This window comes from Chelonoidis abingdonii, chromosome 1 (genome assembly GCF_003597395.2).
Source record: "Chelonoidis abingdonii isolate Lonesome George chromosome 1, CheloAbing_2.0, whole genome shotgun sequence".
Lineage (NCBI taxonomy): Eukaryota > Metazoa > Chordata > Testudines > Testudinidae > Chelonoidis > Chelonoidis abingdonii.
In genome coordinates this window covers 54,432,204-54,457,342 of record NC_133769.1, presented here as the reverse complement: position 1 = coordinate 54,457,342, position 25,139 = coordinate 54,432,204, and the positions used below count along the sequence as shown (strand labels likewise).

At 38.5% G+C, this 25,139-nt stretch overlaps 2 protein-coding genes across 5 annotated transcripts in view; one reads left to right on the top strand and one right to left on the bottom strand.

The window, feature by feature from the left end:
* Positions 1 to 25,139, bottom strand: part of IMMP2L (inner mitochondrial membrane peptidase subunit 2) — an 855,648-nt gene that overhangs the window by 343,174 nt on the left and 487,335 nt on the right. The gene's annotated exons all lie outside the window — the stretch shown is intronic.
* Positions 20,892 to 25,139, top strand: part of LRRN3 (leucine rich repeat neuronal 3) — a 51,632-nt gene continuing 47,384 nt past the window's right edge. The window contains exon 1 of the mRNA XM_032782920.2: positions 20,892 to 21,229. The gene's annotated coding sequence lies outside the window, so the exon portion shown is untranslated. The remainder of the gene's footprint in view (positions 21,230 to 25,139) is intronic.

The following is a 25,139-nucleotide window of genomic DNA, read 5'->3' as shown; positions in this document are numbered from 1 at the left end:
GGAGAGATCCCGGAGACTGGAAGAAAAGGCTACCTGAAGAAATAGCTATCCCATTCTTTTAACAGAAACCAGCATGGAAGGAGGAAGCGAGATACGCGGGGAGTAACAATTACAGCTTGCCAGTCAGCTTAGTTCACCTCAGTCTCTGGATAAAAATCATGAGAGCAAGGTCCTCAAGGAACATAATTCTGAAGCATTTAGAGACAGGAAAATGATCAGCAACAGTCAGCATTGGATTCATCAAGGGCAAATCATGCCTGGACTACCTAATTGGCGGTCTAATGGCGCGCGTGTGTAGCCATACCATAGGCCAAGTCTGACACTGCTTTGGTTTGGTCAGGATATGTCACAAACGTGGCTGGCTCCGATTCAACAGTCATTCGCCATGAGCGTTCAAAGATAATGGCCAATGGCTCTGCAATCCCATCCGCCAACTCCTTTAGCACCCTCGGATGCAGCGCATACGGCCCCATGGACTTGTGCTCGTCCACTTTTTCTAAATAGTCCCGAACCACTTCTTTCTCCACAGAGGGCTGGTCACCCTCTCCCCATACTGTGCTGCCCAATGCATAAACCTTGTTTATGTAGTTCTTCAGCTGTCTCTAGAAAGAGTAGATCAGTACTGTATTTCTAATTATAAAAACAAGCAAATATTTCTTTGTTTGGAAGAAAAAAAAAATACTCTCCCCACCCATGGCTGGAGCCACCATCTGATCAGCCCTTCCTCATCAGAGCAGAAAAGTAAGGTGGAAGCCTTACTTCTCCATGTTCTTCTATGCAACCAAGTATGGGCTAAAGACAATCAAGTCTTAAAACATCAATCTATATTTCTATGACTCCCCTCACCTAATGAATCTCCAGCAAAACTGGGAAATACAAGGTCTGACATTCCTGATCAGCCATAAAGCCATAAGCTAGAAAATAAATGTTTTCCCCCAGAAACAGTTCAGACCTTTTTTGGGCCAAAGAAAAGCACAAATCAAGGCAGAACCCCTTTTTGTTTTCTTGTATAGGTGATCTTTAACATTATTATCCTTTGGTTTGAGTGGTTAGTCAATATTCAGGACCTTGCTGAGTTGTTTCCATTAGGAGGAGAAATTGCTGATAGTCGGGTTTTTCTTTAGTGCAATCCTGTTTATTTGCCAAGAATGTACACAAAATCCTGTTTCCTTGAACAGAGTAGGAACAAACAGGAGGAGGCAGCCTTTCTTATTCGGAAATCCAAGCCTGCTTTCCAGTCAGTACTTTGCCCGTAAGGAGCTCTCTCTTCCTCTCTCTGTTTCCTCTGAGGGCCACACTCACACAGCTTCTCTGAGTTCTTATCTTGTCTGATTCTGAGACACACAGCTACACTGGCAATAAGCTTTAGTGAAGATGCTCCTATGTCAATGGGATTGCTTCTCCCATTGGCATAGTTAATTCACCTCTCTGAGAGGCAGTTACGTCAGTATAACTACGCTGCTCAGGGATGTAGTGTAGACCTGGCCTTATTATCTGTGAGTTAGTTCTTGATCATGTGGTGCAGTGCATTGGGCAATGGCTTCTGTAGTTTCAACTATCTCTAATCAAAAGGGCTTTAAATTGCTTTGTCATTTAGCCTGAAGGATAGGTGGCTAGCACACCTATTAGCTTCAGCAAGGTGAAGCTGGCTGTCCACAGTAAAGCCATGCCTGCTGGCAGCCATCAACACCCTCCATATGACACTATTGTTGCTTATCTGATTTATCAATACCACCTTAGAAATACTGTACTTTGAGCCTACATTATTTGAAAGGCAGAGTATGGTAAGATTTGTACACTGAAAACTGCTAATTTCAAGATAATTTCCCCCTTCCCCATTTTTTGTTTCATTGGTATGGCAAGTTATATACTGGGTTAAAGATGCATAGTAAATAAAAATGTGTTCATTTCATTTGCTGTGATACTGGAACTACCTACATTTTATATTTTATTCTGCTGCAGTGCAGTTCTCTTTATTTTGTATTTCTTTTCCTTTCATACTTTCTTTTTTATCATTAAAGGTTTTAGCACTTAGTAATAGCAAAATAATTAGTAAAGTATTCGGTGATTGTATTTGAATTGCTGACTATAAACCAAATAAAATACTATGCAGTGTTAAATGCAGTATTGTGGTTTAGAATTTCAGTGTTTGAAATACATTTACCAAGAAGGAAATTCACAAGTTAAGCATTCAGGAAGTTCAAAACTTTACTTCGCCCACATTGCATGACATGGATAGTGTGGCATTTTGGGTTACTAGTTAAAGTACTTAAACATATGCCATAAAACATGGGAGCACAACCCCCAGGGAGGCAACGAATAGGTCATGAGGAGTCTTTATCACTCTGTCTTTCTTTATGACTGTATGGGAAGTGGGTTCCAGAACTAGGGAAAAAGAAATCTAGAATGTTTTTCAGTTGTAATACAGTGTTAATGGTTGAGAATCACTGCCTTAAACCATAGAGTGCACACCGTGCTGCTGACATGACTGCAGAGTTTTGTGCAGCATTATGTGGGATAGCTTATGCAAATTATTTATGAGCTAATTTACATATTTGCATAGAGACAAACTTCAGCTCAAAAATTTGTCCAACATTAACAATGGTAAAAGGCGTCAGAATGATAACCCTGGTGAATGACGTCCTATGTTTATAACAGGGGTTCTCAAACTTCATTGCACCTTGACAACAAAAATTACTTCACCACCCCAGGACAGTGGACTGAAGCCTAAGCCCACCCGAGCTTCACCGCTCCAGGCACAGCAGCTCAAGGCTTCAGCCCCAGGACCCAGCAAGTCTAAGGCAGCCCTGGCAACCTCACTTTAGGGTCCCGATCCACAGTTTGAGAACTGCAGATCTATAGGGTATCAGGTGTTAAAAATCTTTGCCTGCTACTACACAGCTATGAGATGGAGAAAGTGGTTGACAACTCCACTCCACGGGCACAGGGTAGCTTTTCACTAGACAGGTAAAGCTCATCTGTGCAGGAGACAGATCTTTCTTGGGGGCTGGTTTGAGACTACAGAATGAACTCCCAGAGGCATCAAGGACCATCCGCTCAAAGTGTAAGGCACACTTCTTCAACCTTGCCATTTACAACACAACACATAGCAGCAGGCACTTTTTTTTTTAAGTGACCTACAAAAACAAAACACGACCCTGCACACACATTCTAGATTTCTTCTCCCCTAGTTCTGGAACCCTGGGGAGATGATGAGTGAAAGAAGAAACCTCATATGCCAAATCTTAATGCTGACTGGAAGGCACTCAGATACCATGGTGATGAGGGCCATATAACAACTTATTTATAATAAATGGAAAAGAAATACCCTGCCAGCATGGCTCAACCCTGATCTGATTATTCCATATGGAGACCCACAAATGCCTCTTATATAAAGACCATCATATATCCCTTACATGAGAACAGCATTTTTCTTACTGATTTAACAACACCATTCTATATTTGTGAAATATACAATAGAATGCATTGGAATAGATTGTTGTGTAAGTTCAGTCAGTAAAGAAACTTGTGTTTTTCCTGAACAATTTAACAAATTAGTTATTGTGTCAGTTTGAATTTACAAAGTAAATGTTATTTCAACTCAGATGTAAGTTACATTACAAAGTTGTTTTCACCTCATGCCCACCTCATGTAAAAACAGAGGAATCAACAAAATAAGAAAACTCATATTGGGGAGGAGACAAAACAGGCAACGTTTCAGATCAAATTTTGAAAAAGTAACAACTGCCTGAAAACAGTAGTCAGTCATGAATCATCGCACCCAGCACCATCAACACACTTTAAAGTTCTGAGTTCATACTATTTTATGTGCTACTGAACAGCACATTCCAAACGTTTACTTTCCCTATCCACCACCTGCTTCAGGGGCGGCTCCAGGGCCCAGCACACCAAGCATGTGCTTGGGGTAGCAAGCCGTGGGGGGAGCTCTGCCGGTCCCCAGGAGGGTGGCAGGGAGCCAGCCTTCGGCAGCATGCCTGCGGAGGGTCCTATGGTCCCGCGGCTCCGGTGGACCTCCCGCAGGCATGCCTGTGGATGGTCTGTTGGTCCCATGGCTTCGGTGGACCGGTGACCAGCAGAGCACCCCCCTGCGGCATGCCGCCGTGCTTGGGGCGGCGAAATGTCTAGAGCCGCCCCTGACCTGCTTTATTTATTCTCAGTTATGTCATCCTTCTTGCTGGATTACCTGTCTACATTTCAGTCATGAACCATTATCAGGCTCTGAAAAAAGAAAAATGTCCTACTCATTTTTTCATCAATTATTCTTGCTAGGAAAATCAGAACAAGTGTGTTATCTACTGTAAAGTTATTTTCTTATATATAATACAGCAAAAACAAAATCATTCTCTAGAACTGAGAATGTTCCTTGTTTTGATTGTGGGCACAGAAGATTTATTTTGTATTAATATATTTTATTAGTTTTAGGGGTTTTATCCAAGCAGCTATCTGTCATAATGCACTTCAATCTTCAACTTCATTTTAACAGAGATTTTGGAGGTCACATGGTAAGAATGAGGACATGTACAACACTGGTAGTAAGTAATCTTGCTTGTATCCAAAATATGTTCCAAAGACTTACTGTCCTCTACTTCTTGTAGTTTTTGACTGGCTTTTCCATGTTTTTTGTAAATAATTAGGGGCCTATTTCATTACCCAATCACATATGATCCTGTCACCATCTATTATTTAAATTTAAATCATTCTATAAAGCCAATTGTTAATGAAACCTTGAACAATGTAGCAAGAAAAGTAAGTTCATTTCAGTCCTCTGCTGTAGCGTCTACGCTTTCACATTCCACTAAAGTTGCCATCATTGAAAACAAAGGAATTTCAGGATTTAAATATCTGGCATGTTCAACAAATAGTCCAGGGGAGTTCATAAAAAAGTATGAAAGTGAAATAATAAAGTGATATGAATGACAAAACCAGAAATAGCAGAACAAAGGCTGTGTCAAAGAATGTGTGCTACTTCATAAAAATATTATACTACAGTATTCTGCAGTTATGGTCCACATCATTATAATTTACAATAGTGCTACTGCAGTATTATAGAAAATATTACAAAATATTGCTTTTCTAATATATAAGAATTTATTTCTCAATCTCTTGATTTTGTATAGGACCCATTACCATAGGATCTAAGCTCTTCATAATGAGAATGAACTACATAAATTCCTTTACAATATCACTGGAAGCTAGAGTTATTCCTAAGTAAGTTTAGCAAAAAATAATGATTTTATTTTCTGCGCAATGTTTTGTAACGATTAGAAAAAATAAGGTTATTGTTATGTTTTATGTATAGAACAAGAACAAAAATTCTCACTGGAAAGGAGCATCCACAGAGAAATAAAGAGCCTAAGATACAAGCCCGGGATAATATAGTATCAAACTTAATCATAAAGAAGGTGAACTGTAAGAAGAAACATATACGAACAGTTCCATATAAAATATTAGTGGCTCCATTAGTCAAGGTAGATCCTTTGATTATACTAACAATAATAGTTTTAGACACATCTAACTGCAAGACTGGCAAAGAGTATTTCCAGAAATCACTCACTCTGAATAGACCATTCCACACCTAAAGAACAGCCTCATCACTGCACTGGGTGGAGCATCTCATACTTTGTCAGGGCAAAAAAGTTAGCAACGGAATGATAGCTAGAACATATAGCCACCAAAACGGAAAACTTTCTAAAGAATTGTTTTTCTTTTGAAAGAACATCCATAAATCCAAAGGGGAAAGCTATAGTTGCTTGAAGAGATCTACTAAGAATAACATGAAAGAGTAAATAAACTGCACGTAAATGAAACAAGCTAAATTGAAATTTAAAAAAACTATTTTCCAAAAAAGTTATAAAACTCATTTATCATTGTTAGCTAACAATATAAGCAAATAACAAGGATGGCTTAATCCTCTAGCTCAATGTCATGTTATTATGAGGCAAATTTTTAAAAATGGAAAATTTCAAAAATTCAAGAGAATTAACTGCACATTATAAAAAACAATGCTGCTTCCCTTTTTTATCCTTTGCAAACTACCTGACAACTACTTGAGCCCTGCTAGATGCCTTGGGTAGGCCTATGCTTCTGAATTTTTGAACTACAGAAGTGGTGATTTTTGAACTACAGAGATAGTCAGCAAAATAAAACATTTTGAAAACTAATCATTTTTGGTTGTTTTATTCAAACTGGAGGTAGGTCCATGCAACTTCAGTGCTTAAATTGCAAGGTGGCATGTACATTAGAAATATTTAAACTAATGGTATGACTAGATGTACTTAGATAGATAGGAAGATCTAAATACTTTGTTGAATGATAAAGTTTCAGAATAACTGGAGAAAGCGTGATATAGAAACAAAGCATACAATTGGAAAGGCAGAGATTAAGCAAAACTCTCACTCACAGACTTAAAGAGCCAAATTTTCAAAGTGGGCTAAAACCAGGGAGTGAAATCCTGGTCCCACTCAAGTCAATAACAAAATTACCTTTGACTTCAATGAAGCCAAGACTTCAAAGGTTTTCAATTTAATTCATAGGGTATCACACATACAAAACTCACAATTGTGTATCTAGTAGGTGAAAAATTAGATGATCCCAACCAGCAAATATCTCTGTGTGCTCTGGCAAATTTATTGGAAACACAATACAAAAAAAACAAAAACGCAGCATGCCAGAGGCGAATGTAAACTGTGAAATCAAAATCTACCCACGTACAGACAGAGCAAATAAACCCATGGGCTACATTTTTCAAAACAAATCTGTCTTCCTCTTTCAGGATCCCTCAGGAAATGAACTTCAAACTTCCTTAGATTGTCACAATACTACTTATGCCAAAATTACAGGTGAAATTCTGACCACACTGAAATCTATGGCAAAACTTCCATTGACTTCAGTTGAGCTAGGATTTTACTCATAGTTTACATTTATCTGTGTTTCTCACTATTATTTATTATACCACATAGTAAGTTTGTTTTCCAAATGCATAAAAATAACAAGGACCCTGCCTCATAGAATTTACAATCTGATTTGGGAATTGGCAGGATGACACAAGAAGAAACAACCTAAACATACGCCACCATTTCTCACTTTTCATGATGTCATTGGACCTGATCCTTAAGTCCTCACTCAGGCAAAAGCAGATTATTACTGATTAACTTCATGTATGAACACTTTTATTCTTTGCTTTTTTTCTGAGAGGGAGGAGACACAGAGGGGATTTAGCTAATTTGGAATACAGCACATTTATTGTGGAATAAAAGCATCCACACATGGAGTTAATCAAGAATAGTTAATCAAGCATAGCTAATCCAGAATAACTTCCAATGCAGACAAGCCCTAAGGAATGCCATATTGCTGCTATTGCTAGTATCTTCCCACAAGGAAACTAAATGCTTATTTTCCTTAAAACCACGCTTTAGCAGAGCCAAAGCCTAATTCCACTGAGCTCCCAGTGTGACACTGGCCAAAAGTACTAATGCAATCCTAGGATGCATAAACTGGGGAATCTCAGATAGGAGTAGAGAGGTTATTTTACCTCTGTATTTGGCACTGGTGTGACTGCTGCGGGAATACTGTGTCCACTTCTGGTGCCCACAATTCAAGAAGGATGCTGATAAACTGGAGAGTTCAGAGAAAAGCCATGAGAATGATTAAAGGATTAGGAAACATGCCTTACAGTAGTAGATTCAAAGAGCTCAATCTTTTGATCTTACCAAAGAGAAGGTTAGGGGGCGTCTTGATTACAGTCTATAAATATCTACACGGGGAACAAATAATTAATAATGGTCTTTTCAATCTAGTAGACAAAGGTCTAACAGTCCAATGGCCAGAAGTTGAAGCTAGACAAATTCAGGCTGGAAATCTAGTGTACTCTGTTAATGGTGAGAGTAATTAGCCACTGGAAATAATTTACCAAGGGTCATGGTGGATTCTCTCTCACTGACAATTTTTAAATCAAGTACAGATGTTCTTCTAAGTGATATGTTCTAGCCATTATTTTGGGGAAGTTCTATGGCCCGTGTCATACAGAAGATCAGAATACATGATCATGGTGTTCCTTTGTGGCCTTGGAATCTACGAATCAAGCCACTGAGCCTCGGTCTACATTTCAGAGTTAGGTCAATGAAAGGCAGCTTACATCAACCTAACTATGTAAGTGTCTACTCTAAAATTTCACTCCTGCTGATGTAAATACCTTGTTACGCTGACTTAATAACTCTGCCTCCATAGAGTTAGTGTTGATGTAAAGTATCAGAGGGGTAGCCGTGTTAGTCTGGATCTGTAAAAGCAGCAAAGAATCCTGTAGCACCTTACAGACTAACAGACGTTTTGGAGCATGAGCTTTCGTGGGTGAATACCCACTTCGTCGGATGCATGTAGTGGAAATTTCCAGGGGCAGGTATATATATGCAAGCAAGAAGCAAGCTAGAGATAACGAGGTTAGTTCAATCAGGAAGGATTCGAAAGACCTCCTTCTAGCAGCTTAAAAGGTGTTGAAAACCAAGGGAGGAGAAACTGGTTTGTAGTTCGGTAAGTCAGTCACAGCTTGTTTAACTCCTGACGCTGATGTGTCAAATTTGCAGATAACTGAAGCTCAGCAGCTTTCTTTGAGTTGTCCCTGAGTTTTTTGTGCAGATAGACACTTAAGATCTGCTATTGTCGTCCAGGGAGGTGAAGTGTTCTCCTACAGATTTTTGTATTTGCATTTCCTAATAATCTGATTGTGTCCATTTATCCTTTTCCGAGAGACTGTCCAGTTAGGCCTGATGTACATAGCACAGAGGGGCATTTGCTGACACATGGTGGCACTATATTATATTGTCTGGACGTGCAGGTGAATGAACCGGGTGTGATGGTGTGGGTTGATCTGGTTAATCACTGTGATGGTGTCGCTGGTGTAGATATCGTTGGCAGAGTTCGGCTCAGAGGTTTGTTGCATGGACTTGTTCCTGGAGGTTGACTGTGTGTTACGAGATTGTGCAGATGCGTGAGAATATGTTCGGTATGGAGGTTGTTGGTAGCGAAGGACTGCGCCTGCCACCCAGGCCTTGTTGAAAGTGTGGGATCATTGTCCAGGATGATTGCGATAGATTCCCTGAGTGATGCGTGGGCAGGGGGTGCTGAAGGGCTGATTGATGGCCAGTGGAGTCCTGTTGGTTTCTTCTGGGTTTTCTTGCAGTAGGAGGCTTCTGGGTATATGTCTGGCTCTGTTGATCTGTTTCCTTATTTTGTCGTGAGGGTATTGTAGTTTTGAGAATGCTTGGTGGAGATTTTGTAGGTGTTTGTCTCTGTGTGAGGGGTTACAGCAGATGCGGTTGTACCTTAGTGCTTGGCTATAGACAGTGGATCGTGTGGTGTGCCCGGGATGGAAGCTGGCGGCATGAAGGTAGGCATAGCGGTCGGTAGGTTTTTGGTATAGGGTGGTGTTAATGTGACCATCACTTATTTGCATCATGGTGTCTAGGAAGTGGACCTCCCATGTAGATTGGTCCAGGCTGAGCCTAATGGTAGGGTGGAAGCTGATGAAATCGTGGTGGAATTTTTCCAGAGTCTCCTTCCCATGGGTCCAGATGATCAGTGTAGCATAGGTACAGAAGGGGTGTGAGTAGACGAGAGCTGAGGAAGCGTTGTACCAGGTTGGCCATAAAAATATTGGCATATTGTGGGGCCATGCGAGTGCCCATAGCGGTGTAGATGTAGTTAGGCTGATGCAGTGTCAGTGTAGACACTGTGTTGCTTATATCGACTGTTGCTGGCTTTCAGAAGCCATACAACAATGCCAATCACTAATAGTACAATTGATACAAGTAGTCCTGGTGAGGACACACACTGCTGACACAAGGAGCAAAGTGTACACGCACACACAATGATGTAATTACTGTGGTGGCTGTATGCTGATGTAAGGTAGGTCAACGTAATTTTGCAATGTAGACATCTGAGACAGATGTTGTGCAGCATTTAAAAGCAAGGCATCTGCATATCCATCACAGAGAATGTCGTCAGACTGTAACTTTCTATTGCCAAAAAAATATTTCTATTTCTCAAAACTCTTGATAAAACTTATGAAGATTTTAATAATGACAGGATTCAGATGATGCTAAAATAAGAGATGTTTGGTGGTTTTAACAAAAAGCCCTAGTAAGTATTACAGAGCCTTCTTACCCTAGATCTCTTTTCAAAGGATTTATTAATCATATTGTTTAATGATCATGACACTTTTACACTCAGCTAACACAAGAAGAGTTAGTAATTCACAGTTACTAATAGGTGTAAGAAATTGCATGATTTTAATACCTTGACCTTTTTTGCACCTTGTCCAGTTGCTTTGTGTGGAGGCAGGATGATTATTGCACTTAACTCTTTAGTGATGTGTGTTTTGAGGACAAAGGTGTAATTTGTTGTCTGAGTACTTTCAGTATTGGAAAAAAAAATTGTTACTAAAGATGGCTTGGAAAAGCAGTAAAAACTATTAAGAATAATGGATAACACTTGTGCCTTGCCTTAGCCAAGATCATAAAATTTTGAAATCAGTTTAACAGAAGCCTTCTATAGAGCATTTTTTAAACATGAAAATAAGAATGGAAAATAAGTAAGTAAATATACTGAGGTTCTCCATATAATTTACAAAGTAATGACGACAACATTTTGAAGTACTTACTGAACACTTTGTAGAATCATAATTTATTCAAGGCACTGAACAGTTCAAAACTTATACAGACATAAGGCATTTAGATAGTTGGTATCATCAACACTTCAGAATCATGAGACACAGACCCACTGGAACTGATGAAGGAAAAAAAAATAACAATAGGAGGCGGGTAGGATGACAAGTAATAACTTCCTCCACCAGTTAACTGGGACATCACAAGAATATAGTGTGAGCAGTAAGATTGGCCTTCGCATTATTTTGCTATTCCTGAAAAATATTTTACCACCACTGAGGCACACCCCTGTCCTGGCCCCCCTTACACCTCAAAAAAATCCTTCACTCCAAACTTAGGTGGCCAGTCACAATTTAACCTGTCCATGTTTATCTGCTCTCCAGACAGACTGTGTCTCTTTATAAGTTACCAAGAAACCTCCCTTCTAAACTCAAGGGCTCAGCTATCTACTGTTAACAGCCTCTCAAGTTCACAGCACCTATCACCAAATAATACTGTGCTAGCTGTATCTAAAGGTTGCCATCTCAGATAGTTTAAGTTATTAGTTTTCAACTCCTTTGCCACAATACTGATGGAAGTCACGGACTAAATCCCTATGCATTAACTTGGAAATGGAGGAATTAGCTTGTAATGGCAATGATCAATGGTACCATACACTCAGGCCTGGTCTACACTTAAAAAAATCAGATTGACCTGGCTATGTCACTCATTGGTGTGAATAATTTTCAGACCTGAGTTAGGTAAACCTTAACTCTTCATGCAGACACTCCTAGATTGACAGAAGGATTCTTCCATCAACCAAATTATCTCCTCTCTAAGTGGCGGATAACCTCCTTCAATGGAAAAATCCCCTCCATCAATGTAGGAAGTGTCCACATTACAGCAGCACACTGCAGCACCATTGTTGTGCTTCTGTAGTGGCTATAGAATACCTTGTTTCTTGCTGCAAGCAGAAATATCACAATAATAAATATCAGTGTTTTTAGTGTCCCATGAGACATTGTGAATCCCCACAATAAGAAAACAGAAAACAAACATAGCCAATCTAGGAGTAAAACAACAAATACGCTCTAGAATATTAAAAATTTATATTTCTTAGCAAACACAATACAGCTCTTTGTCATTTAAAGTCGTCTACTCTATATCACCCAGAAGCATTCAACTGAGTCAGGCCAAGGACATTTTATCTTCACCACAGCTGTCATTCTTCCTCTCTTCCACAAGTCAGGGAGTTAAAAGAAAATCTATATGGGACCATTTGCTTATTAATTGTGGGAAAAGAAAAGCCAGCTACTCCATATACACTAGCTTCAGAACAAGTCTCTTTGTCAGCAACAATGTCACCTGAACTACTAAATATACACTTAGAGTAAACACTCTGTGGACACATTAGACCTCACAAACAGCTGGTAGCTTTAGGCTCTTCATTTCAAAATGAATTGAACAGTCATCACCTACACCAGAAAAAAAATTAGCATTAGCAGAGCATGTTTGTATTTTCAGAGGATATCAGCTGTCTATAGACAAACCTAGCACCATTTTTGATGTTATATGATTCCATGGAGTCATGTAGAAGTCCGAGGACAATATTGAAGGATTTAAGTAATGTGATATATTTTTCTGTCTTATGTTTTCAGTCTTATGTAATGTTTGCTAAGCTAATTCAGGCACTGACTTTGGAAAAGCTGAATAAGAACATGCTAAGATTTCCCCATTACTCACCTCAAGTAGGGAAGGGGGAAAGCAGGAAGTAAATCTGTTTGCAATATTCTTTGATTACATGCTTCCTGCTAAAAGAACAAGGCGTATTTGTGGCACCTTAAGAGACTAACACATTTATTTAAGCATAAGCTTTCGTGGGCATCTGATGAAGTGGGTTTTAGCCCACGAAAGCTTATGCTTAAATAAATGTGTTAGTCTCTAAGGTGCCACAAGTATTCCTCATTCTTTTTGCTGATACAGACTAACATGGCTACCACTCTGAAATCATGCTTCCTACTTTAGTTCATGAACACTCCTGATCTTTGAGTGTACATAGCAGAACATGTCTTAACAATCAATGCCTTCAGATTCAAATACCTACATTTGAGTATATTAAATGAGCACTATGCAGTTAATAATAGGGGAACATTTGAATTCAGTTTTAAGATGGGGTTTGATTCAGAGTTGTTGGCCAACATTTCTGTGACCTGGATGAACATTTTGGGCAGCTGGAAGCTTGGCTTACCCTTACAAAATGTAAATGTATTTATGTGTATATTTGCAGTTACCCTTAACAATGGATTGAGTACTGTTGACAAAATCATACGGACACTCATTTCCAAGGGAATGTTTGATCAACTCTGGAATCCATAGACAGCATTATCACCACAATTTTGCCCTTTTAATTACAGCACTACTTTCTTTTATTTCAAACTAGTATCACATTTTGTTTCAGAGAGTAAGAGTATGTCTACACTGCAGCTGGCAGCTTGCCTCCCAACCCAGGTAGACAGACATGCACCAGCGCTGCTCTAGCTAGATCATTAAACACAGTAGTGTGGACTTTGCAGCACAGGTGACAGCACGGCTAACTACCTGAGTAAGGATCCAGGGAGTTGGACAGGCTTGCTCCTGGGTAGCTAGTCTATGCTGCCACCTGTGCTGCAACCATCCACACTGCTATTTTTTGCATGCAAGCTCACAGCATGCGTCTGTCTGCTTGACTGGAAGACATGATACCAGCTGGAGTGCAGTCATACCCCAAAGCATTCATGGTCTATCTTTGGAGCGACAAAAGTTGCATGCTGAATTTCTCAACAGTGTCATAAGAAGGGAGAAAAGGAGTATAGGTCAGAAAATCTGCTGTACCTATTTTGTTTACTAACACATGGTCAGGAAAAGCCTTCTGATTTTTAAAGGATCTGTGAAATATTGTGTACACACACACACAACCTCTTGCACAATATTGTTAGATTGAATTTGTTAAAGTTGTGGTATTTTAAGCCTCTTTTGTTTCCCGCATTTCTTTCTCAGTGCCATAATGCAATCCTCGTGGTTTGAGCACCAGACTTCAAATGAGAGATCTATTCAAAGCATGTACAGACAAAATAAGTGGTTTCCTTAGTAATGGGAACTATGTGAAAGCCTTTGAAATAGCCCTCTCCCAGTAAGTCCCTCCCCCACCCAGTTTATTAGTGCACAGATAGGCTCACTAAAAACATCATGCAGCTTGTGAGAATCCCTAAAGTCTGTGATGGCAAAATTATAGCGAGGGGAGGAATATTTATTGCATTGCTAATTAAATACAAATGTAATTTCTAGATCCGCGGATTGAAAACCCAAAATTATATACCATAATTACTAGTCAATTCATTTCAACATTTATTACATGTATATATATTAAACTGTATTTGATTTAAACTAGTATTCTGAGCTAACCATACTCTCAACATGTGCTGCACATATCCTGCCTGTTCCTTGTTGTTCCTAGTCCATGCCATAACAATTATCCATGAAGTAAGTTTGAGTATATGCTATTGATAAGGGAAAAATCATTATTTTACTTTCTTTGAGCTCAGTAGTAAATAAAATCATAAGGATATCATCTCTACAGTACCTAGAATGTGGTCCTGTTTATACAGGTTTCCAAGGCAGCAATATAGCTCCCATAAAGACAGCTGCAAATTGTAAATAATCTAGAATCACTATTATCTTCAGTCCTCAGTCCCATCCTTACATAACATTGCAGCTAGACTACTACAATAAAATAGCACTAATCTGATTTTAGCCAAAAAATCTAGGAAAATCACATCTGGAATTCTGTCCTTAGGAGTGACAACCAACGCAGACAGGTACTTATAATGAATAAGCTTAATATTGTGGGGGGAAATGTCCCATAAAAACTAATCAATACTCCAAAAAAAAGACTGTGACAGAGTTAAATGACATCTACATTCCTGGACTACTTATAAGAAAAAAGCAAGTGTACACTCTTTGTTTATTATTGAGGTGAGAATATCTAGTATGTCACCTGTTTGCATTCCTGATGTATTCAGACATTTTTGTACATTGTTAAAGTCTGGAAAAGATGTGAACCCTCACAACTACACACAGAAAAGCATCTTCTCCTATTTCATCCAGAACTCAGCGCACACTCTCATTCCTCTCCCTTACATCAGTAAAAGATCTGTAGCAGATTCCCTTGATGGGTTTCTGCTGTTTCCATTAATCTCCTCCTTCAAAGCTGGTGTACATTGCATTCGAGAGCATATCAAAACTGAATGTGTAGATGCTAAAACCTAGAAAAGACATAGGTTAATTTTGCAAAATATCATTCAACTTTGTGTCTTGCATAAGTGAGCTTCAGGGGGATGAGAGGAGGAGAACTGAGGTCCCTCTTGTTTCTCCTTAACCAAACTATCATTTAGGCAATTAGGTTTGATTCGGTTCTTCTGGTGACCCACCCTTACTTCTGAGGTTATTCAACTCAAATAACTTTACATCCTCAGATTAATTCACCTCATTAATGGTGTGGGAAAAGCAATGGGAAGATACAAGTTACTATCAATTAGATGACCTTCTGATAAATGCCACCTCCTCAAATGGCGTAAGTCCTCAAAGAGTCTAGTTTTATAATGAACCTGAAGAAAAACTTCCTAATCCCCTCTCAAGCCATAGTTCACACAGCATACCTCATAATGACACTGTGGATTGTAATTAACCCTGCAGAGAAATTCTTGACAATAAGACTCCACCTTCTTTTCTGGTTGCTGCAGGTTTTATCCTTTTGGTATTTTCACCTGAATCCCCAAGGATGTCCCACAAGCAGGCTGAATCTCAAAGACTTGAGGTTCCTGTCTTTTTTAAAGGCCTCTAAACCTGTCATCACATCCTCAAACATTAAAGAGTCGTTGAACTGTCAAACATACTGGCTGAGCCACTGAGAACTGTTCTCTGGGGAACAGTGGTTTCTCTCTGAAGTATTATTTGTGACTTAGATCAACAGAAACATTTCAACTTCCTGCTCCCAACACAGGCACCAAATGGCCAGGAAGATGGAGGCTCTCTCCTTTCCTTGAGCAGACCTTCTCTCCACTTTTACTGCTCTGACACAGCTCATGAGCATGAAAGACATGCAGCACTGCGGTCTGAAGTGTACAAAAACTGAAGGTGGAGGGTTGATCATCAACTTGTGAATACCCCAAGGATAGATAATAGGCAAAATGGCAAAGCCACAAATTGATATGGACTATCTGTGATGAATAATGATGAGAGGGATGAATAGGGCAATGGAGATATGCCTTTTTCAGAAGGATGGAACATGTGATAATTTACGCTACCTGACAATCTGCCCCTAAGAATTTTGAATAGAGGAGAATGGAGGAGAAACCTGGAAATGGTTTCAGCTCTATAATCACTATTATAATCACTATACTCTATAATCACTATTATATACTTTGTCAGACTGACAGGCAAATTGATGAAAAGGGTGTATGTGTGTGTAAGAAAAGTCAGTTTTGGAGATGGAAGAGAATTTGCTGCCCTTGTTCTATTGAACTTAATACAGTTTGACTGAGGCTGTTGAGAGAACCTTTACATTCGGGATGAGTCCTATTCCAAATCCAATAATTTTCTCTTGAGGAAAAAGCATTCTTGTGTTTCATTTTCAACTGAACTGTCTTTGTCTCAAGAGAACTAAAATCCTTCAGTGTCCAGTTCTTATAAATCATACATTCATTAATATATGATGAGTCAAACATCTCCGTCATATCCCTCTGAAGTGGCTGAGGAGATCTCTCTGTCCTCAGACAAAGATCTAATGTCAAACACAGCTGAGGCAAAATCAGTTTTAAAGTGAAATAAGGAGTATACTGTGCTTGAAAACATATGAACCTCTGGTTCTTAAGTTCCTCTATGTTCTGGCTGCTTTGCACCACTGTAGCTCTCTCAGGATTCCCCCTCAATAAGGGAATTCTCAGGTGACACAGAGAAGCAGTGAAGTCTCGATTCCACTCCCTCTCAGCCCCCAATGAAGGGACATGTTCTGAGGCAAGGGAATATGGACAGATCCCTGGTTGTCGGAATCCATACTCAGGGCCGGGGCAGTTGGCCATAAATTAAAGTAGTTCTGACATTTTTCCAAGCTGCACCAGGAACCAGACCAGTTCCAGTGCAGAACACATTCAGACAGATGCCTTCATCTCAATCTTGCAGACAACTTGCCCTCCCTGCGCTTTGTTGACTGCAGTTCTGGTATAACCCAGGAGTTTATTTTGAATTCCAACATATGAAGCACAGTTGCCATTTAATTAAGAACTTGAGCACACCTGAAAACATGCAAAACTCCCACGGTTATCAAGTTACGCAACAGATTATTAACTAAGTCCATATTCAACCTCACTTAAGTCACCTTCAGATTTTAAACATATCTTATACGAAATTTAAACATATAAGAAATTGGCCTTTATTGCGCTGCTCACTAAGGCCCTGATCTTGCAAAGACATATATTTGAGTGGGCTCTTACACCCATATCGAGTCCTGCTGAAGTTAATAAGTCTTTACGTGGATGTAAGGGTAAGTCCATAGGGATCCCTTTTACAGGACTGTGGACTACGTTTCTTGTGTCTTTCTGCTTAATCGCCATCCTTTTAGTATCAGTAACCCTCAGTACTTGCCAAAGGAGGAGTTGGTTGCAACACCCATATTTAGGTTGCCTAACTCTTTCCATATAAAAGATTCTTGCAAGCATTTTTAGAAGCTCTAATACCAGCAACACTTTGAAATTCAGAAAAAGGTCTGGGGCTAGAAACATGCCTCCCCCACACACTTAAAAATCTGTTCATGTTTGGCTGAAATATAAACTATTAAAAATCACCAATCCCCTTCCCTTGTTCATGGTCCTCAGGAAAATTTTGCCAAAGTGCCACAGTAATATGTGAACATTGACATTCTAAGGATGCAAACAGCAGCACACATGCTGTACTGGAAACTCCTGTGAGCTGCTGGATCAATTATACAGAAAGGCTGAGGAGTGAGCTAGGCAAAGCTGCCATTATTCACCACCACAACCCTCCCTGAATACAGTACTTGGCCCCAGCGGCCACCCTCCCATCTGGGACACCCCTATGACAGGAGCTCCCTCAACTCTTGGGAGAGGATGGAGACAGAGAGAGCTGGGCATAGTTTCCTCAGCCAGACTCAGCACATAGCCCCAGTGGCCCATTTCCCTTTTCCCCACCAAAGAAAACAGGCTTCTCCTATGGTCAGCTACAGTTAGTTCTGTAGATCAAGCTGTACTGAAGATTCAGGTTTCACAGCCTGCTGGTGATGCATACAGTTGTAAAAAATAGAATTTATTTCTATCTTTTCCCTTTAAACAACCTAACACCTAGAAAATTACATACATAACCTACATTAAGAGAATGTTGCTTAGATTGCAAAAGCACTCAAAAGTTAAGAAATGTCAGATTTACAGTTGCCAATGCAAACTCAGTTCAGCCCCCTTGTGTGTATGCATTATTTAGCATTACTTACATAATCACAAACTATGTTTTCAACAGAACCGCTCTCTCATGCAGTTCATGGTAGATGCAAAAGGAGGCAGAATCAAGATTTCATGGAACCTTAAATCTGGCATTTCCTAACTTTCAAGTGTTTGACTTTGCAACCTAAAAAAATTCTTTTAACATTTTTTTTTAGTATGTAATTTTCATTATGCTTTCTAAGCACTTCTGCTTATCTTGTCAACATAGTTCTGTGTGCATTCAGACAGCTAATTTCCAAATAATAGCAGTAATAAAAGTTCTGTCACCATCAACTCTCTTAACAACTGTAAACATACAACACATTAATAGTCCAGTAAAGTGATTCTCAATCTTTTCCATACTACGACCATATGTTACAACAGGAAAAAAAAAATTCAGCCTCCCTCCCTCACTATAGAGAAGAGTGGTCACAACTCCCAGGTTGATTACCCTTCCTCTGCTGCATCAAAGTACCTCTCCATTTCAACCAATAATTATTGGGTTTGTTCTGATGTCTGACTCACCTAGTATGTAAAACCCACTGAAAACAAACTCCATTTTAGTGTATGCACACCTTATTTTCTCCCTCACTCTGCCCCTCACCTCACAGTCTGATGAAAAAAAAATGCAGAGTGAAAGCTAATAAACTATATATAAATCTGGTGAAATAAATTATGTTGCTATTTTAAAACTACCAAACATGTTGGTGAAATCAGCAGGAAAAGAGCTTCTAATGAACCTTAATCATCATAATTGTATCAGTTATAAAAAGTATTTTATGTTGCAAGCATTTTGAAAACATCTTTAAAAAAATATTTGGTATTAACTGAAATGAAAATTAAATTATTTCTCTTCTTTGATATAATTAAAGTATATTCTTATATAAATATCAGTTAAATTGTAGTTTCATATACATGTCAATCAAGGAGGTATTTTAATTACATATCAAAACATACTTTCCTTATGCAAGTGCACGCTAACTGATTTAATTATTTAGCCCTCCAATTATATAGTCCATATCAATCAACCAAAATGAAGCACTTATGTAGTAAAAAAATAATCTGAATTTCATTGCATCATTTTTGCATGATTCTCACACACTATATGTTACTTAGAAAACTGAAGTGTACAGCTCTTAGTGTTCTTGAATGATTCATTGAAATTGTGTGCACGCATGTGCATATATATAAAAATAAGACGAGATCTGCACATACCTTTAAACATGTAAAAGATGTTCTCATCATTAAGAATAAATTCACCATTAACATATTTTTGAAAAATCAAGATGTGTGTTTCATTATAGCTACTACTAATGTAAGTATCAGCAAGAAATGTATGGGTTTTGCACCTATTTGCTCTTAACATGTTACTCCAAAATTACTTTTATTCCAAGTATTTAGCAGTATTTTTAAATCACGTGTTATAAAATAAGCAACTTTATAAAGCATAAAACCAATTCCTCAGGGAATTAATGAAGCCTATAATCTAAGATTCAATGTGATACTTTGTGCTCACAAAATAATAACTATTATTTTAATAGTACTGTGGCATTTTGTTGCTGTTTCATTTAGGAAACAGATATTGATCCCTCATGCAATTAGACATGACTGCAATCTTTCTTTAAACAAAACCGAAGAAAATGAAATGAAAACCACATTTCATTTTATTCCACTAGAGGGTGGTCTGTATCAGTCAGGGTTATAGTAGGAAATTTATGCAAGACAAATCCTTTCTAGTTTTGACCTGTTGATAAACAGGTCTTTAAAAAGTCCACTATTCTTTGTCCCCCGTTACAAAGCCATTTCTTTACATGAGAAGCTTTTTTCTAAACAAGGTCTGCCTAATTGTTGTTGTTTGGAAAGTAAAGTGGTAATAAATTTTCAGAAAACAAACCTTTTCTGAACTGTCCTGTAACCTCAGAAGCCTGCACAGATATATACTATAGTTTGCCTGCCTTTTATTTACAGAGTTAAGGACAAACACAGTGTCTGTGCCTCTGCAATAGTCCCCAAAGTACTAAAGAAAATATTATAAGGAGGAAAAAAAGAAAATTCTGTGCAGTCAATTGCTTCACTTTACTAAATGGCCAGACAATAACCAGTGAACTGGAAAGGAAGGGGAAAAAAATGATTTTTTTAAAAAAACTAATCTGTTCTTCATTTCATTAATACTACATTTTACACTTGTAAAATTGATTTTTAGCCAATCAAAGCACATAAAAAGCTTTAATATTCTATCTTTAAAAAAGGGGGAAAGAAAGAGATTGGTAAATCATCTATACTGTCCAAAATTAAAAAAATATAGCAAAAGATACAGGAAAAAGAAAATGCTTTACCAAATGACTTCAGTCTGTATGTGGTGTCTTTTGAACTAAAGCAACCTGGTTAAAGTTTAGTGATCTCTGATCAGTTGCTTTGAGCATAGATACCCTCCTTCTAGCTCTTAAAGATTAATTTAAATATCCTACATTGTCTCACAAAAATAAGAAAGCACTGCTCCATACTCTCCCTGAATCAGAAGAGATACCCAGAAACATGTAAAACTTGTTCCCTTTATTCATACCCTAAGCAGCAATGTCATATAACAGACAGGATTTTTCAGCCAACCAGACTGGAGCACCTGCGAGTGCTACATCTTGGCACTCTGAAGCTATTGGCTCCTCTCTGGGGAGTGGAGGATGTTCAGTTATTAATGACCGCTGAACAGGCAGCACCATGTCAGTGTGGCAACTGATCGGGTGAACGATGCAGCTCTAACCACCATGGAAACAAGGAAAAATAAGGAGAGCTAGCAGGCATCTTTCTCTTCACTGGATTGTGAACCTCAGTCAGCCAGCAACAGAGCTCTGACAAACGTAAGGGATCTCAGCTGGCAGCACAGAGATTCTCTCATTTTGTAGGATATCTATAGATAAATGTATCATGTACTATATGTACGTGCAACTCTTCAGACCCTGGCATTAACACAAATATGTGGTTAACTGCACTAAGGAATCCAAATATACAGATGCAGAAGTCCTCCAGCACTGAAACTACTCTTCCAGGGTAAGTTTTTTTATATATAATGACATGTTCTACTGTTTATATTTTCATTTACACAATCCCCCCTTTCTTGTTTTCTTCAACTTATTCTATCAGACTCTTTCCAAATTTAACTTTACGTTCAGACTACAAATACAACCAGCTTTTGGCCCACGGATAATCTAAATGTGTTTGCAGGTCTCTTAGATGTGTGCATTTGCTAGCTTGAAAAAAATCAAAGGGTTTTTTAAAAGAAGAACGTTTCCCCCAGTCTTTGCAATGCAAAATCAAATTAAACAGTTTCTCCATGTTTTGAAACCAATAAAACAAGATACAGGACAGCTATTTTTCCTCTCTCTCTCCAATGGTTGGATTAAGGCAAATGCCATTGTATGTCAAAACCTAAAGCCACTGAGGACTGAAGCTGAATGAGCATATCACAAACAGTTATTGAATTTCTGCCAGGCTACATCTTAGAGATTGTGGCAAATGACTTCCCCTAAAAAAAATCCCTTTAACAGTCAGAAGGGACAGTGTGAAGCTCTGATTGCTACTGTAGCTGGAACTGACACATGCTAGGTAAAAAGGATAACATTAAGCAAAAGAGTTCTAATCTTCTTTTGGTAATTAACAAGACCACAGCAGGATGGCTCTATTTGAGAAAGATTGTTGTTCAGATCAATTGCTATATTTCCTCCAGCCTGTTTTTCTACAGGAAGGCTTTTCAGTTTATTTGTAAGAAAATGTCTTTGTTTTCATATGTCTAGTTTTTGCCCAGTGTTGCTAAGCAGAATGAGAAGAGCCTGGCAGGGGTTTTGGTTTTTTGGGGGGGGCGGGGGGAGTGGGCAGAGACAGGAACAGAGGGGGAAATAAGAGCTAAAAATTCTCCATATAATCAATATGAAATATCATGCTTGCTTTAATGTTGCTTAGTATGTGTACTTGTGTGTCATACCTTTCACCCAATATAAGCAAAGGCTTTAGTATAATAGTATAACTCCCTTAAGATGAAAACATGTTCAGTAAAGTCCATCAGCATACATGGACCAGTGACTTAGACAGCAGTGAAAGCTAGGTTAAGAGATTTTACTTCGTATCAATGCAAAGGGGAGGTTGGCTGTCTAATGTGTGCTTCCAAAGCTTTCTACATAGCTTTTCTGTTTTATGGAATAACACGTAGGTGTTAAAGCAGTTCACCCCTGTTCATCCTACAAAAACACTAACAGGAATCTGCTCCTCTGTAGCAAGGCAATTATTTGCTTGTACAATTGCAACTTCAGAGTTAGTTTGTTTCTCAAATTACAGTGACGACAAACATGAAAAGACAGTCAAGTGCTGCATACCTGTCACCTAATAAATACATCAGAAAAGGGGTAGTGTAACAATATGTACGGGAAGATGTCAATTAATTCAGATGACCTTTGTAAATGATGACAGAAAAGCAGCTCTGACAATATGCCACAACATTTTATTTTCCCTCTGGAAAATAAATGAGCTTAATAAGAGGTTTTTTTTCAGAGTGCAAAAAGAAAGGTACTGAAGCATAGCTCCCGTTATTGGCAAATTTGCTTTATGAATGGAAGTCTGTTTAAAACATACAGGTTTATCATACAATGTGAAATATAACTTCTGCTTTTATTACTTAAATCTACCTTTTCAGTCATCATGCATGGAGGTTTTTTTGTTTTTGTTTTTTACGGTTTTTAGTTGTTTAAAGGAGAACTGCAACCCTCTGGTTTATACTAGTACAATATGTGGCACTGCATTGATGAAAGAACTCATATTGTTTCTTCTTGTTATATGCAGAGTACTACTTGCATGAAAACTTTTTCTGCATTATATGTCACAATCTAGAGTCCTGAATCTTTACTTTCACTCGTATTTTACGTAATCAATACCATTAAAAGTTAACCTTGATAACTTTAAACCTAAGATCCACTGTTCTTTTTTGACACATATACTATTTCACATACTGTTACACTATTTACAAAGATCTTCCAGATTTTGAAACATGCATTCATTCCAATTACTCATGAATACAAAGGAAACATAGATGTCCTGATAAACAACTAAGACTTACCCATTAACCCAGCCATACTATATGGTGACTTTATATTATGGTTAATACTCCCTAAAGCCCCCTGGTATAATATCACAGTGTCAGAGACAATGACTGGCTGATATTGTTATGGCAACCCTCGAAGTACCCCCTTTGAGACAGTAGATTTGGGAATTACATTACAATTCCTGTTTGGAGTAACTAGGAGCATGTGGGTATTTTTGTTTTCTACCAGATTAGACCAGACCAGCTGTAACATGCTGCCACCTGCAATGCATATAAAAAAATATCATGCATAATCCTTATTAATAGGTTTAGCATAAGAAGCTTTATGAAAATATTAATATACTGCAACCCACTTGTGATTAACAAGGGACACAGGAGGACAAAACTGAGACTTCGTGTAAATCAGACTAATTCAGATTAATACAGTTGCACCTGCTTTCTCTGAATTTGACCCCTAATCTTAATGATGTTAATATGGATTCCAGGAACAAATATAATTCTGTTTTACTGGTCAAAAAGAACTTCTATCACTTTAACTAGCTGGCAGTTAAAGAGCTCATTCAATAGCTAAATTTATGTAGAAGCTCATGTAATAGAATAAGATAAGCAGTAAAAAAAACAAACAGCCTGGTGTAAGATAAGCACTATCTTGCTTCAATAAGGAAAGCCTCCAGATAAAGGCAATTAAGCATAATTTGATTTCTTGCATTGTATTAAGACATTTTTAGCAGGTTATGCGGTGTCAGAAATCTAGTTCAGTTACTCCACTAACTCGTGTATCCCTCTTCCACCCAATAACATATTAAGGTGAAGAAAAACATAAAAATCAGAAGGCATAGTTAATATCTCTAGAGTACTATCAGAGACACTTTGTAAACTCTTCTACCTTATACTCTGAAAATATGACTAAAGACAAACTACAAAATGGGATATGGAAAACTGATTTGACGTAAATCACTCATAAAATTGTTTTTTGTTTTTTGTATTTTTGAAATAAAAGATTTCTCAAAAAAGGTCACCTTTTCAAATATACCTATACAGTTCTTCCTGTATAATACACTCAAGGCAAACTGTTATTTAAAGAAAAAAAAAAAACTTGTAAATTTCCTTTTAATAAGAGGGCTGTGGTTACATACATAGATCTGGGAAGATATTTCAGTAAGCAATTAAAATGTATTACTTTACTGAGTGGAAATGCCATTGGAACATGAGCAGAAACAGTGTAGCAGATGCCATTAAAGGTCATTAGGTGCATCAGTACTAGCAAGAAATCCTTATTGTTCATTGTAAGTCAGAAAATGTGGTACATGCTATTTATTTATTAAACTGAGCTGTTTGTAAACAGCTGAATGCTATCATTGTAAGTCAACTATAGGTCACAATGAGCATTCATCAATGTTTTTGGTATCAAAAACACTTTTTAGAAATCCACAGTCTAGATCAGCGGTTCTCAACCCATGGCCCACATGTAGCCCAATTAGCACACAGTTGCGGCCTATCTGTGTGCTAAAAAAATTCTAAATTTGCACTCCCAGGAGCTGGTGAGAGCTGCAGTGGGGCAGGGTGGGGTAGAGTGAGGCTCTGGGTAGGTTGGTGGGGGGCGGCGCTGGAAACAAGGGGTTTGCGAGGATGCTGCAGCACCCTCAGGTTTTAGGTTGGGCTTTGCTCCTGGCCCAGCTCTGTGGAGGTGCCTCTGGGCCAAGGGGGAGGGGGAGAGAGGGGCACTGAGCATAGGTGGCGGCGGGAAGGTTGAGAGGGGTTTCTGTACTTTTCAACCTGCAGCCCACATAAGACATTGTGGGCCGCATATGCAGCTCACAATGATAAATAAGTTGAGAACCGCTGATCTAGACGAACTGTAAGGTTACA